This window comes from Petaurus breviceps, unplaced genomic scaffold (genome assembly GCF_028583685.1).
Source record: "Petaurus breviceps papuanus isolate PSGF00001 unplaced genomic scaffold, PetGlider_PUasm1.0 175, whole genome shotgun sequence".
Lineage (NCBI taxonomy): Eukaryota > Metazoa > Chordata > Mammalia > Diprotodontia > Petauridae > Petaurus > Petaurus breviceps.
This window is the reverse complement of record NW_027185764.1, coordinates 9030962-9046214: the sequence shown is the minus strand read 5'-3', so window position 1 is coordinate 9046214 and position 15253 is coordinate 9030962. Positions and strand designations below refer to the sequence as shown.

At 39.1% G+C, this 15253-nt stretch overlaps 1 protein-coding gene across 1 annotated transcript in view; it reads right to left on the bottom strand.

Moving 5' to 3' along the window:
* FBXL18 (F-box and leucine rich repeat protein 18) overlaps positions 1-15253 on the bottom strand; it is an 83556-nt gene that overhangs the window by 60177 nt on the left and 8126 nt on the right. The window lies entirely within an intron of this gene.

Sequence of the window (15253 nt, the reverse complement as noted above, 5' to 3'; positions counted from 1 at the left end):
GCCATACAGGCAGCCTGGGGCAGCCCCAATCACCCAGAGCAGACTTCAGGAGAGTGAATCACCAGCAGCTGTGGCAGTTTCCAGACTTCTCAACCCATAAATGCCAAAGAGAAAGTAAAAGGTCAGTGGGGAACCCTGTTGATCCAGGGTGAGAGAAGAGCTTGGTCAGGCCCCTGCCCCTGGGAACAAGAGGTGCCCAGCGGTGCTGCGTCTGCACCTGCTGCCATATGGCTGCCTCCAGAATTCCTGGCCTGCAGATCATAGGGGGACCAAGAGACCATTCAGAGGCTAATCTCTCTTGCTTTGTCCTGCTTGGATCTGGGACACAGTCTTGGGTGGTGGTCCTGGGGTGAGGAACGCCAGTGTGCCAGAGCTTGTAGTGGCTGTAGAGAAGGCAGCCTTCTCATAGCTCTGACAACTGTCAAAACCCAGCAATTTGGGACACAGCTCTCTCCATTCTGGAAGCAGAGTTCTACCGTGGCAAAGAGCTCAAAAGTCAAGTAATTGGCTGGCAAGATAAGCAAGCAGAGGAAGCACAATCAGACCACAGAACCCTTTTTTGCGGACAAAAAGGATCGAGGCATGGAACAAGAAGAAGACAGTGATGTCAGAACTCCTGCATCAAAAGCCTCCAAGAAAAATATGAACTGATTACAGGCCATGGAGGAGCTCAAGAAGGATTTTGAAAATCAAGTAAGTGGAGGAAAAATTGGTAAGAGAAATGAGAAGGATGCAAGAAAATCATGAAAAGCAAGTCAACAGCCTGCTAAAGGAGACCCAAAAATACACTGAAGAAAATAACACCTTAAAAAATAGACTAACTCAAATGGCAAAAGAGGCCCAAAAAGCCAGTGAGGAAAAGAATGCCTTAAAAAGCCAAATTTGCCAAATGGAAAAGGAATTTCAAAAACTCACTGAAGAGAATAACTCCTTCAAAATTAGATTGGAGCAACTGGAAGCTAATCACTTTATGAGAAATCAAGATACTATAAAACAGATCCAAACAAATGAAAAAATAGAAGGCAATGTGAAATATCTCATTAGAAAAACCACTGACCTGGAAAATAGATCCAGGAGAGATAATTTAAAAATTATTGGACTACCAGAAAGCCATGATCAAAAAAAAGAGCCTACACACCATCTTTCAAGAAATTCTCAAGGAAAATTGCCCTGATATTCTAGAACCAGAGGACAAAATAAAAATGCAAAGAGTTCACTTGATCGCCTCTTGAAACATAGCCAAATTCCAGAGTTCCCAGGTCAAGAGGAGAAAATATTACAAGTTGTCGGGAAGAAACAACTTGAGTATTGTGGAAACACAATCAGGATAACACAAGATCTAGCAGCTTCTACATTAATGGATCGAGGGCTTAGAATATAATATTCCGGAGGTCAAAGGAGCTGGGATTAAAACCAAGAATCACCTACTCAACAAAACTGAGTATAATGCTTCAGGGGAAAGTATGGTCATTCAATGAAATAGAGGACTTTCAAGCATTCTTGATGAAAAAAACAGAGCTGAACAGAAAATTTGACTTTCAAATACAGGAAGCATGAAAAGGTAAACAGGAAAAAGTAATCATAAGGAACTTATTAAAGTTGAACTATTTACATTCCTACATGGAAAAACAATAATTGTAACTCATGAGTCTTTTCTCAGTATGAGGACAGGAAGAGAATATATATGTGTGTATATATACATATATATGTATGTATAGGAGGGTATAAGTGTGTGTATATATATGTATATGTGTGTACATGTATACATAGACAGAAAGCACAGGATGAGGAGCATATGAAGGGATATCTAAAAAATGAAATTTAGAGGTAAGAGAAAAATATATTGGAAGAAGGAGAAAGGGAGAGATAAAATAGAGTAAATTATCTCATATAAAAGAGGCAAGAGAAAACTGTTACAATGGAGGAGAAAAGCAGGAAGGTGAAAGAGAATGGGTCAACCTTACTCTCATTGAATTTGGCTTAAGGGAGGGAATAACATACACACTCAACTGGGTATGTTACCCTACAGGAATGTGGGGGAAAAGGGGATAAGAGGGGGGATGATAGAAGGGAGAGCAGATTTGGGGAGAGGGTAGTTAGAAGCAAACACTTTTGAAAAGGGACTGGGTCAAAGTAGAAAATAGAATTAGTGGAGGGCGGGATAAGATGGAGGGAAATGTGGTTAGTCTTTCACAATATAACTACTATGGAAATGTTTTGTGTAACTACACATATACAGTCTATACTGAATTGCTTGTCTTCCCAATGGGAGTAGGTGAGGGGGAAAGAAGGGAAAGAATCTGGAAATCAATGTTTTAAAAACAAATGTTAATAAAAAGTAAAAGCAAAATTCCTAGTAGATATGAGAGAACTGAAAGCGCCACACAAATAAATACATTCTACCTGGCCAAGCAAAATGAACAGTCAAATAAGTGAGAATAAAAAAAAAAAAATGCATGGAAAAAAACACATGCCTTGGGGGGGAAAAATTAAAGTCTTAAACAAAATTATATTAAAATCTTATCTTTTAAAAAAAGATGAAAATTCTTAACCTTCCTTTATGTCAAAATCTGCAATATTGAAATTTTTGAGAAAGTATAAACAGAAATTAGATAAATACATTCATGTCCAAAAATTAGTCTACTGTAATGTGGGTTTTTAATAGAAGTTGACAATAAAAGTGTTGTGCCTTCTGGGCACAACACTTTCACCAGATGGGACCATCTTCCCTCTAAAACTCTCACTGACTTTGTTCTTTTTCTCCATTTTAATGATCCAGAAAAAGCATAGAAAAGCAGCAGATAATCATTTGTATTATTTCTTTTAAAAACAGTTTTCTCTATCTTAAGTCCCTGCTTATGCTTGTCACTTTTTTAATTCTCATTTTCTGTATATACCAAGTCAAAGGCTTTCATTTTTCAACTGTTCTACATGATCCCATAGCAACAATCACTATATGATGGTCCAAGAAAAAAACCTGTGTTAAGGGTGCTTTACAAACATGCAATAGTAGGAATGGAAATTACTTTGTTCTGGGAACTGTTAAATCATTTGTACATTGTCAAACGCTTTGCATGATGGCAGAACACAGCAGACATAGAAATAAGTTCCCATGAATATTCCCCACACAGATTTCCATCAGTGCAAACAAGTATAATCATTTTCCAAATAAGGAAAGCAAAATGGAAGTTAAAGGATTAGATGAAGGTCGTGAAATAAGTCAATTTCAAACTGAATATTCTATATTATCCTGTTCTTAAATTTCAAAGATTACACCACATAATGTCAATGAAATTTTCATATTCCCTTTCTTTGTGACCTCCAAAGATACCCCATCAGAAAATGGTAACCAAAGAGTAGCATGCTATTTATTCCTCAAGTTTGATGCAACACACTCTTTACCACAGCCATTCACCAAAACATCACTGTATCCTGAATGCTTTGCTAGCCTCCTTCTGTACCACTACTTCCCTCATTTTCCAGCTCTAGTATGGAAGGAAGGAAGGAAGGAAGGAAGGAAGGAAGGAAGGAAGGAAAGAATGAAGGAATTCAGGTGTTTGCTAAAGTACCACTGTGTACATATGTCCATGTATGCTCTGCTAAGTTAATTTATATTTTAGAATAAGCACCCACAGGGCAAAATCAGGTCTTTTCTTAATAAGAAAAATACTTTGTATTTTTATTTATTTTCAGTAAGTATTCAACAATGAACATTAGTAAAAATAATAAAAATACCGTCAGCAAAATAAAACTCCTTGCAATAGGGTGAAAACAAAGAATCCTCCAAGTTCCTACTCTGATACTTCTCTAATACATTCTACTTCACTCTTTCTACAATCAGTCTAGAATGATTTTGTCACTTGGTCAAGGTGATTTAATGTCTTTCTCATTCCCCTGCATGTTATCCCTGATACACACAAGTATACAGTATCCAAATTCAAAAAGAACTGTCTCAAAAGTAGGATGCCTGCCCCCATGTCCTACATTTAAGTCTGGGTCAGTGTTAGACATCCAAATGAGTGCCAGAAGTGTTCAGTGCCATCCTCACCTACAATGATGATCCTGCCCTCAACTGGTCCAGCATGTTCAGCTGTTTGACTACTAATAGTGAAGAGTTTCTCTGATCTCTTGGATTCCTGAAAGCACAGTCACATGGCTTTGGAGCAAAGTCAGAGGTACATTCTGCCTATGTGGAATAGAGGGTCACACCTCATCCATCACACAGTAGTCACAGAATTCCAGAGTTAAAAGTAACCTGGGGCCACCTCCTCTGCAATATAAATCTGAACAAGAATCCCATCCACGAAACATCCAACAGTTATCCAACCATTGCTTTAAGATCTGCCCCCCCAGAGCAGACCCAGGAGAACATTGTACAATTACAGACAACATTGTAATCTGTGATGACTAACTTTGATAAACTGGGCTTTTCTCAGCAATGCAAGGCTATAAGACAACTCCAAAGGATGGAAAGGCTATCCACATTCAGAGAAAGAATTATGGAGTCTGAATGCAGGTTAAAACAAACTACTTGCTCTCTTTTTTCATCTTGTTTTGTCTCATCTTCCTCATTGTTCATACCATTGTTTATAATTCTTCTTTATAACCTGACTAATGTTTAATGTGAAGGTTTATGTAGAACCTATACTGGACTGCATGCCGCCATGGGGGGGAGAGGGGAGGAGAGGGAGAAAATTTGGAACTCAAAAGCTTGTGGAACTGGATGTTGTAAGCTAAAAGAAAATAAATTAAAAAAAAAAAAATAAATTATTGGAGCAGGGGGGGGGGGAACCCCCCCCCCCCCCCATTCAAGAAACCAAATTAATTAACTGACCCAAAGTCATCACTTGGTATGTAACAGAATTGTTACTCGTGAGACATAATGATAAAAAATAAATTACATTCTAAAACTATGGTTTTATATAATGGTGAAAACTTACTACTCAAGTTAGGAGCAGTATCTAAGTCAGTTATTGCTTTGGCATCAAATTAATATAATCAAAGGAATATGTTAAGAGAAACACAATCCAAAATTGTCCATTTTGCCCTTCCTGTTTTCTTCAAGCCTCACTTGGCTAGGTGGTTTTTCTGAACTGGGATTGCTCAGTCCACAATATTTATTGTATGCCTGCTGTGTGAAATGAACACTTTACTAAGCAAGTTAAAACAGAGAACTCCAAAAGATGTACTCTGAAAAACAGAAATTCACCTCTATGTCCAGTGCAAGAAACTGTGCACCATACTTCCCTTACAAGCCTAGACCCAGAGATGCCAAAAGTCAAGTAGTAACTGAGAGGAAAAAAAGACAACCAGCTTCCCCAAAAATAATCAGGTGAATTCTCCTACTTTGGGAATGTAGTGATTCAAGCAAACAGAAATGAAAGAAGGTTTCCAAAAGCAAGGGGCAAAAAGAGAGAGTAGGTTAAAGGAACTTGACAACACTTCCACAAATACAGATAGAAAATACTGCTAACCTCAAGCACCAAAGCCAAATGATGAGCAATAATTTCCACACTGGAATATACAGCGATTTTTTCCACATGCCCATGTGTGAAAATACTTCAAAGGATCAATGACTGATGTGAGTACTTAATCCACCAGTACAGGTTGCAACCCACTCATCTCTTCTCATTCTACAGGATTTTTGCCAATGACCGCCCACAAATCCACTAGAGATACATCTACCCAACACACTGGAGGCCTTCTTTTAGATCTTTTAATGTTCTGGCGGTACCAGAGGAACACTTGGGCCATTATTCACCTATAATCTTTATTCCTGACTTGTGACCAACCCTCCTACTCAACTTTTACAACACTTCTTGCATTCAACTCCTAACTGGTTAAATGCCATAGCCTTACCTCATCCATCTCTCCACTGCATTTTGAAATCACAGTTTTTATGAGGCTGTCATATTCCATGATTTGCAACCATAAAACACTGCCAGGAGAATACTGGAGTCAAAGAGAAAGGCTCATGTGTCAGGGAACAGCATGGGTTTAATGAAAGTAAATGTACAAACATAATCTCTGCTCCTACTCCTGTTCAACTCTAACCCCAGCTCAGTGTCTACCAGCGTCACATGTGTCAACTATGCATCGTAATCTAGGGACAATACACAGATGTGTATTTCATCCATTTGGTTTTTCCTCTGTGGATAGTTATGCTGAACTCTTTTAGTGATCATCAGGAGGTTCTCTAACATACTTAGACTTGATACAATAAGAATGTCATCCACAAAAGGAAATACCTGCAAATATCACCATCCTTACAGAATCCCTCTTTGATTTGGACTTTGCACAGAATATCCTCCATGACACTGGGAAACAATTCTAGTAAGCATATGTTACTCTGTTTTATGCCCCCATTTAATAACAGTAATCAAAGATCATTAAAGTTTTCTCTATTGTTTCATCTGTCAAAGAGCCTTAATAGTCTCTTATCATCATTACTGATTATAATAAAAATATGGTCCATGCAACACACCAAGTCTGCTTTCCAAGAACCAGCCTAGCTAAGGTGAAAGCCTCATTACCTGCAAATTGGAAACCTGGTGATGAATTCTTTGACTATGGCAATGTATGAAACAAGAACACAATACTGGTCTTAGTCCTAACTGTTCTTCCACTTCTATGGTAGCAAAGAGGCAAAAAAGAGGGCAGAGGATGTTAAGAATTGCAAAGTATTTGGCTATCTAAAAACAGCTTCTGGTATGCTACATGTGAGAGTCTTCTCCAATGTCAACATTTTTTCTGTAAACAAAACTGAAAGAAGGAAGAAGTTGCAGGGAAATGAAAGGATAAGTACTTTAATCAGCAATCACTTTATTTATTTGCCAAGTGAAGAGAAATGATAAGCAAAGACAATAGTGGTTTAGAATACAAACTCATTTATAAAATCTTAAAGGAAAAGATAATGGAAGATACGAGTAGTACTGCATAATAAAACAGTAAGAAGTAGAGGAGGGAAAAATCAATTTTAAGAAAATTTGGCAAAGAACTAAGCAAAGTGGGGGGCAGAGCCTAGATGGCAGAGTAAAAGCAGGGACTTGCTTGAGCTCTCCCCCAAACTCTTCCAAATACCTGTAAAAAATTACTCTAGGGGGGCGGCTAGGTGGCGCAGTGAATAGAGCACCGGCCCGGGAGTCAGGAGGACCTGAGTTCAAATCCAGCCTCAGACACTTAACACAAAACTAGCTGTGTGGCCTTAGGCAAGTCACTTAAACCCAACTGCCCTACCTTACCCTTTCAAAAAGCAAAAAAAAAAAAAAAAACTCTAAATAAATTCTAGAGCTACAGAACCCACAAAACCATAGAGTGAAACAAATCTCCAGTCCAAGACCACCTGGAGAGTCAACAAAGGTCTATCGTACAGGGTTGGGAGCAGAGTACAGTCCAGCGTGGGCCGCACCTGCATAGACAAGGCCAAAGCAGGCCTCAGGGAAAAAAATCACTGGCAGCTGTGATGGTTTACAGACTTCTCAACCCACAAATGCCAAAGACACCATAGAAGGTCAGTGGGAAAACTCTGTCAGATCTGGGTGAGAGAGGAGCATGGTCCAGCCCCAGTCTTAGGGTGGTGGAAGTGGCAGCAGTAATGGTGGTGGTGGCAGCAGCAGCAGCTGGTGCTTCCAGAGCTCTGGGCCCACAGATGGTGGATGATCAAGCAGCTGATCAGAAGAGGGATTGCAGAGATCTCTTTGCTGGCACTGAGGCAGAATTCTCTTGCTGTCTGGATCTGGGTCATAGTCCTGAGTGGCAGTCCTGGAGTGAGGAGGGGCACTGGTGTGGCAGAGCTTGTGGTGGCTGTGGAGAGGGGGTCCTCCTCATAGTTACAAGGCAGAAAAGAGTACCTGTTATCACTCACACACCAGAGCACAAGCCAGGAAAGAAGTAAACATCTCTCCTTTGATCATAACACCTTAGAAGAGCTGAAAATTTATAGGTCCCTAGAAGTATCTCTGAAAACAGTTGCACAAAACCCGTCAAGCCTGGTATAGTACACCCACTCCCAACCCCATCCCCACTGAAAGCAGAGTCCTACCTTGACAAAGAGTTAGAAAGCCAGTATGTGGCTGGGAAAATGAGCAAACAGCACAAAAAAACCCCTCAGACTATAGAATCTTACTTTGGTGACAAAGAAGATCAAAACATAGAAGACAACAAAGTCAAAACCCCTATATCAAAAGCCTCCAAGGAAAATATGAATTAGACACAGGTTATGGAAGAGCTCAAAAAGGATTTTGAAAATCAAGTAAGAGAAGTAGAGGAAAAACTGGGAGGAGAAACGAGTGATGCAAGAAAATCATGAAAAATAAGTCAACAGTTTGCTAAAGGAGACAAAAAAAAAATACTGAAGAAAATAATACCTTGAAAAATAGACTAGCCCAAATGGCAAAGGAGGTCCAAAAAGTCAATGAGGAGAAGAATGCCTTAAAAGTCAGAATGGGACAAATGGAAAAGGAGGTCCAAAAGCTCACTGAAGAAAATAATTCCTTAAAAATTAGAATGGAGCAAATGGAAGCTAATGATTTTATGAGAAATAAAACAGTATAAAACAGAAAACAGAAAAGTATAAAACAGAACCAAAAGAATGAAAAAACAGAAGACAATGTGAAATATCTCATTGGAAAAACCACTGACCTGGACAATAGATCCAGGAGAGATAATTTTAAAATTATTGGGACTACCTGAAAGCCATGATCAAAAAAAGAACCTAGATATCACCTTTCAAGAAATTATCAAGAAAAACTGCTCTGATATTCTAGAACCAGAAGGTAAAATAGAAATTGAAAGAATCTACTGACTGTCTCTTGAAAGAGATCCCAAAAGGAAAACTCCTAGGAATATTGTAGCCAAATTCCAGAGTTCCCAGGTCAAGGAGAAAATATTGCAAGCAACTAGAAACAATTTTGAGTACTGTAAAAACACAATCAGGATAACACAAAATCTAGCAGCTTCCAAATTAAGGGATCAAAGGGCTTGGAATATGATATTCCAGAGGTCAAAGGAGCTAGAATTAAAACTAAGAATCATCTACTCACTGTGGGCTCTCCCCACATTCTAATTAGGCTCCTTGCCTCAGAGGCAGCTCAGTGGTACAATGCACAGTGGTGCACTTGGAGTCAAGAAGCTCTGAATTCACAGATAGGTCAACATGATAAGATAGGAAAATGATAAATGTTGGAGAAGATGTGGGAAAATTGGAATACTAATGCATTGTTGGCGGTGTGAATTGATGCAACCACTCTGGAGAGAAATTTGGAACTATGCACAAAGGGCTATAAAACTGTGCATAACCTTTGACCTAGTAATACCACTTCTAGGTCTATCCCAAAGAGATCATAAAAATGGGGAAAGGACCCATATGTACAAAAATATTTATAGCAGCTCTTTTTGTGATGGCCAAGAACTGGAAATTGAGGGGATACCCATCAATTGGGGAATATCTAAACTAACTGTCATATATGAATGTAATGGAATTCTATTGTGCTATAAGAAATGATGAGCTGGTAGACTTCAGAAAAATCTGGAAAGACTTATATGAATTGATGCTGAATGAAATGAGCAAAACCAGAACACCGTACAGATTAACAGCCACATTGTGCAATGACTAACTTTCACAGACTTGGATCTTCTCAGAAACGCAAGGATCTAAGACAACTCCAAAAGACTCGTGACCAAAAATGCTGTCCACATCCAGAGAAAGAACTATGGAGTCTGAATGCAGATCGAAGCAGACTATTTGCTCTCCTTTATGTTGTTGTTGTCATTTTGTTTTGTTTTGTTTCTTCTTTCTTGTGGTTCCTCCCATTGGTCCTGATTCTTCTTTACAATATAACTAATGTGAAAATATGTTTAATGTGAATGTATATGCAGAGTCTTTACCAGATTGCATGCCATCTTGGGCCAGGAAGGGAGGAGGAAAAAATTTAAAACTCAAAAGCTTATGGAAGTGAATACTGAAAGAGAAAAATAATTTTAAAGAAGCTCTGAGTTCAAATTCGACTCAATTATTTATTCTCTGGGAAGCCACAACTTCTCTTCAGCTTGTTTCCTCATTTATAAAATGATAATAATAGCATCAAAATCACAGGGTTGTTGTAAGGATTAATAATATATTGAAAGTTCTTTACAAATTTTAAAGCACTTTACAAATATTAACTATTATTATTATTAAGCCTCTCCCCACTCCAATCTATCCACATAGCTACCAAAGTGATTTTTCCCAAAATATAAAATTAAGTCATTTCCCTATTCAATAAATGTTGGTGGATACCTATTACCTTTAGAATTAAATAGAAAATCCTCTGCTCCACACTGAAAGCTCTTTACAACCTGTTCTTTTGTTTTCAGTCTTTTAACATATTACTCCCCTCCACACACAGAATGGGTCAGCCATACTGGCCTACTTACTGTTCCTCACACATGATTAATCAATCAACATTTATTAAGTGCCTACTATACCTATACTTCAGACATTGTGTTAAGCTCTAGGGATACAAAAAGAGGCAAAAGACAGCACCTGTCCTTAAGGAATTCATAATCAAAATTCATAATTCAAAATGGGGGAGACAACATGCAAACAAATATATAACAAAGCAAGCTGTATACAAAATAGGAAATGATTTAAAAGGAAAACCATGATATTCTATGTCCCATCTCGGAGCCTTTACACTAGCTACTGTCTTCCTTACCTAGAAGAGTCTTCTTCCTAATCGCTGACTGTTACAATCCCTGACTTTCTTTAAGACTCATTCAAAAGTCATTTCCTGCAAAAGTTCTTTCCTGGAACCTCAGGTGCCAACATTTTTCTTTTCAAAGGCTATTTTTCATCTACTCTATTTATTTTATACATACTTATTTATATCTATGATTCCTGCCTATCTTTTCTTTTTTTTTTTGGAGGCAATTGGGGTTAAGTGACTTACCAGGATTACACAGCTAGTGTCTAAATCTGGATTTGAACTCATGTCCTCCTGACTCCAGGGCCGGTGCCCTATCTACTACACCACCAAGATGCCCCTATTGTATGTAAGCAGTAACTTGATCCAATGACTCTCACATCACGGACGTTATATGAGGCACAAAACAGAGACCTATTCTCACCATAGGTAGCTGCTACGTGGAGGTAGATGTAACATGAAGACCAAGTTATGAAAGGATTCCCTATACAAACAGTGAAGATGCTTCTGTTTGCAGAATGCACTAGTTACGTTAAGCCCCCAAAACAAGACAGAGATCTTTAATTACTCAAAAGAGTCTGGCCTGTTAACATGGGAAAAACCAAGTGAATGAAGAATGTCTATTCTCCAGATTATGAATGTCCTGTAGTAAGGACAACCTCTGGAGCTTATCTATCAGTATGCATATGTGGAACAGACATAAAACGAACAACTGACATCCATAATTAAACAAAAAGAAGGCAAAATAGATTACCTTCACGAAATTGCAAAGTTCCTTTATGGACCCCCCCAAAGTCCTCCTAGAAAAGAAGACTTACCTTGCTAATACTTATATTCTACTAGTGTTGCTGCATTACTAAAAGTCGTGGAAGACTATAGCCTCTGAAGAATTAAAAATGAGTATCACACAGAGGGCAAAAGAAAGGTACATGGAGGATGTGAGCAGGTTACAGTACATAATAAGGAACTTCAATGAAGAAATGGAGTAAGGGATCTATAAGGGAAATACAGAAGGGGAAAAAAAGGGGGTCATTCATGTAGTGAGTGAAAGCAAGGACTAAGAGGTAGACAGTCAGCCCAAGAGCTCCACCAATATCCTCACCACACCAGGAAAAGGTGATAATGGCTCCCATGTATTCAGTGGACTCCTTCAGTAAAACTGTAGGACACAGACAAGAGTCACATAAAATTGGAAGGTGAGCATAGGCTGCGATCTGCCTCATTGAAGGGAATAACAGCAGATCATCTTTTGTCTAGTCTGGCAGGTTCCCCACTCCTGTGCTTTTAAGTGTTTTACAAAGTGCTTCCTTCACAGCGATCCTGTAAGGTCTGCAATCTAAGATCTCCATTTTACAGAATGTGCCCAGAGAAGTGAAGGAAGCTGCCCATAATGAAGCCACCAAGTCACTGGTAGAGTACTCTGAGCTCCTGTCCTTGACTCCAATCCCGAAGTTCTTTCCACCCCTCATGGCTCCCTTCTATGATACACATACATGAAAGAAATCAGATTCAAGAAGAACCTTTAAAGATTGAATTTTGCTCAACCAAATCAAATGCACTGAGTACTTTTCAGGGCTAGAGAAGGCTCTGCTGTGGAAAAATCATCCATAAAAATGTGTCTGATTCCTTCTCATTATTTTCATCAAGGACACCTTCCATACTTGTATAGATTATTTTCATAAATATCTTGGCCCCATAGATAGGGCACTGGTGATACAGACAGGAAGACCTGGACATAACCCTACCTTAGGTACTTATTAGGTGTGAGATCCTGGGCAAGTTACCCAACTTCTCTGGACTTCAGTTTCCTCACCTGTAAAATGAGGAAGCACTCTCAATGACGTCTAAGACCCCTTCCAGCTTTAAATCTATTACTGTGGCAACAGGATACCTTCAATACTCATATAGATTATTTTCATAAATATCTCGGCATAGTAGACAGTGCACTGACAGTGGCTTCAAATCCTACCTCAGACACTTAATAGCTGTGTGACTGACTCAGGTCCTTCCAAATCTGTTACATAACCTCAACTGGCTGTTGCAAGACAATTCTACCATACCTCCTATCAACTCAACAGCCCACTCTCCACAGGGGCTCTTTCAAACCTTCTCATTCCTCCTCAAACGTCCCATGGCTTTCCCCTCCCTCCGCCCTCTCAGCTGAGAACCCTGCCTCATATTTTACAGAAAAAAATGAGGCCATTTATTGTCAACTCCTCCTTCTCCCCTCTTTCTCATCCCTTCCCATTTAGGGGCCTTCTGCCACTATCTCCTCCTTCACCCCTCTCACATGATGAAGTGATCTTACTCCTAACCAAACCTAAGCCCTCTACAAGTTAAAGAGACCCCACTCCATCCTGTCTCCTCCACACACTGTCCCATCATCCCCATTCTTTCACTTATATTTAATCTCTCACTCTCTACTGGCAAATTTCCTACTGCCTACAAACATGCCCATGTCTCTCCTATCCTACAAAATTCCTCACCTGATTCTTCTAGCCTTGCTATCCTATACCTCCTTGTGCTTTTTTGTAGTAAACTCCTCAAAAAGTCCACCTACAAAAAGTGCCTCCATTTTCTTTCCTCTTACTCTCTTAACTCCTTACAGTCTGGATTCTGACCTTATCATTCCACCAAAACCACTCTCTACAAAGTTACTAATGATCATGGTGGCCAAATTCAATGCCCTTTCCTCAGTCCTCATTCTTGACCACTCTGCAGCCTTTGCCACTGCTGATCACCATCTTCCTCCCTAATACTCTCTTCTCTTTAGGTTTTGGGGACAACACCCTCTCCTGGCTTTCCTGTCTATCTGGCCACTCCTTCTTGGTCTCCTTTGCTGGATCCTCCTCCAGATCATGCCCTCTAACCATAGTCCCTCAGGATTTGGACCTGAGCCTTCTTCTCTTCTCCCTCTATACTAATGCCCTAGGTGATCTCATCCACTCCCATGAATTTAAATACCATCTCTATGCTGATGATTCCCCAATCTACCGACCTCCAATCTCCCATCTCCAAATGCCTTTCAAACACCTCAAAATGGATGTCCAGTAGACATCTCAAACTTAATGTGTGCAAAGCAGAACTTACCATCTCTTCCACTAAGCCTTCCCCTTGCCTCCTACCTTCCCTATTACTATGGAGGGCAATGCCATCCTCCCAGCCCTTCAGGTTCACAACCTGGAAGTCATCCCGGATTCCTCACTCTCTCTCACTCACCATATCCAAGCTGACAATTTCACCTTTGTAACATCTCTCAAATGTGTCCCTTTCTCTCTCCTGACACTGCCACCACTCAAGAGCGGGTCGTCATTACCTCATGTCTTGATTACCGCAATAACCTGCTGATGGGTCTTCCTGGCATACAGTAGGTACTTAATAAATGTTTACTGACTGAATGACTGACAAGTCATTTACACTAAGTCTCAATTTCTTCATCTGTAAATTATAATAACAACAGTACCTACTTTATAGGGTTGCTGTGAAGATCAAATGGCATAATATTTGTAAAGTATTTTGCAAAACGTAAAGCAAATACAAATGTTATTATTGAGATGAAAAAGGAAGCTTAAGGAGTTGTAGTTGCTAATATTTGCTGTCTCCTAATTTTGAAAAACCATACTAGTTGTGATTTTTTTTTCTAGCCTTCTGGACTCTTCCTCTTAATTGGTCTCTCTGCTTTCAGTCTCTGTACTTTCCATCTATCCTACAAATAGCTGCCAAAATAATCTAAGCTATAGATTACGTCATTCCCATGCTCAAAAATTTTCCAAGGCTCACTACTGTCTTAAAAACAAAAACAACAAACTTCTTAGTCTGGCATTTAAGGCCATCCACAATCTGGCTCCAACCTACCTTTCTAAGCCTTGGTTCACCTTACTCCCCTCTACATTCTAGTCAAACTGGACTACTAACTGTTCCCCAAACTCAACATTCCATCTCATATCTCTATGCATTTGCTCATGGTATTCTTCAGCATTAGAATGGACTCCCTCAACTCCACATGAATAAATTTCTTAAAGTGTTCTCAGATTCCCCCCATCTATTAGTGCTCTTTCCCTGCTTAAATTATCACATATTTATCCATCCATGTATATTTTGCAAATCAGTAGAACGTAAGCTCCTTGAGGGCAAAGGCTGTTTCTTCTTTGTCTCTGAAATCCCTTCTTTGATATAACTTCAGGAAAAAAGCAATTCCTGAGCACTTTAAAAATTTCATCAAACCTTCCTCCCACCCAGTGTGAATTTCTTCTGTGTATATTTGATCAAGTTCAACCATAATTTCTAACAACATTTTTTGAATGCTATTTTTTCTTTATTAAAAAAAAAGTTTCTTCACAAAGTACTGAGGGCTTAAAAGCCTAAATGTGGACATTCCAGATAAAAATCACCCTCTATTAAAATGCTAGCAAATCTACTCCATTTCATTCCTATTCATTATCTTCTTTACAACTTTATCTATAAAACTGTGGGGATGATGTGAATTAGTTAAATCTCATATCAGGTTTTCTGCACGTTTATTTTCTCCTTCAGTGCTTTCCATTATTTTGTGAAGATATTATACATACTTT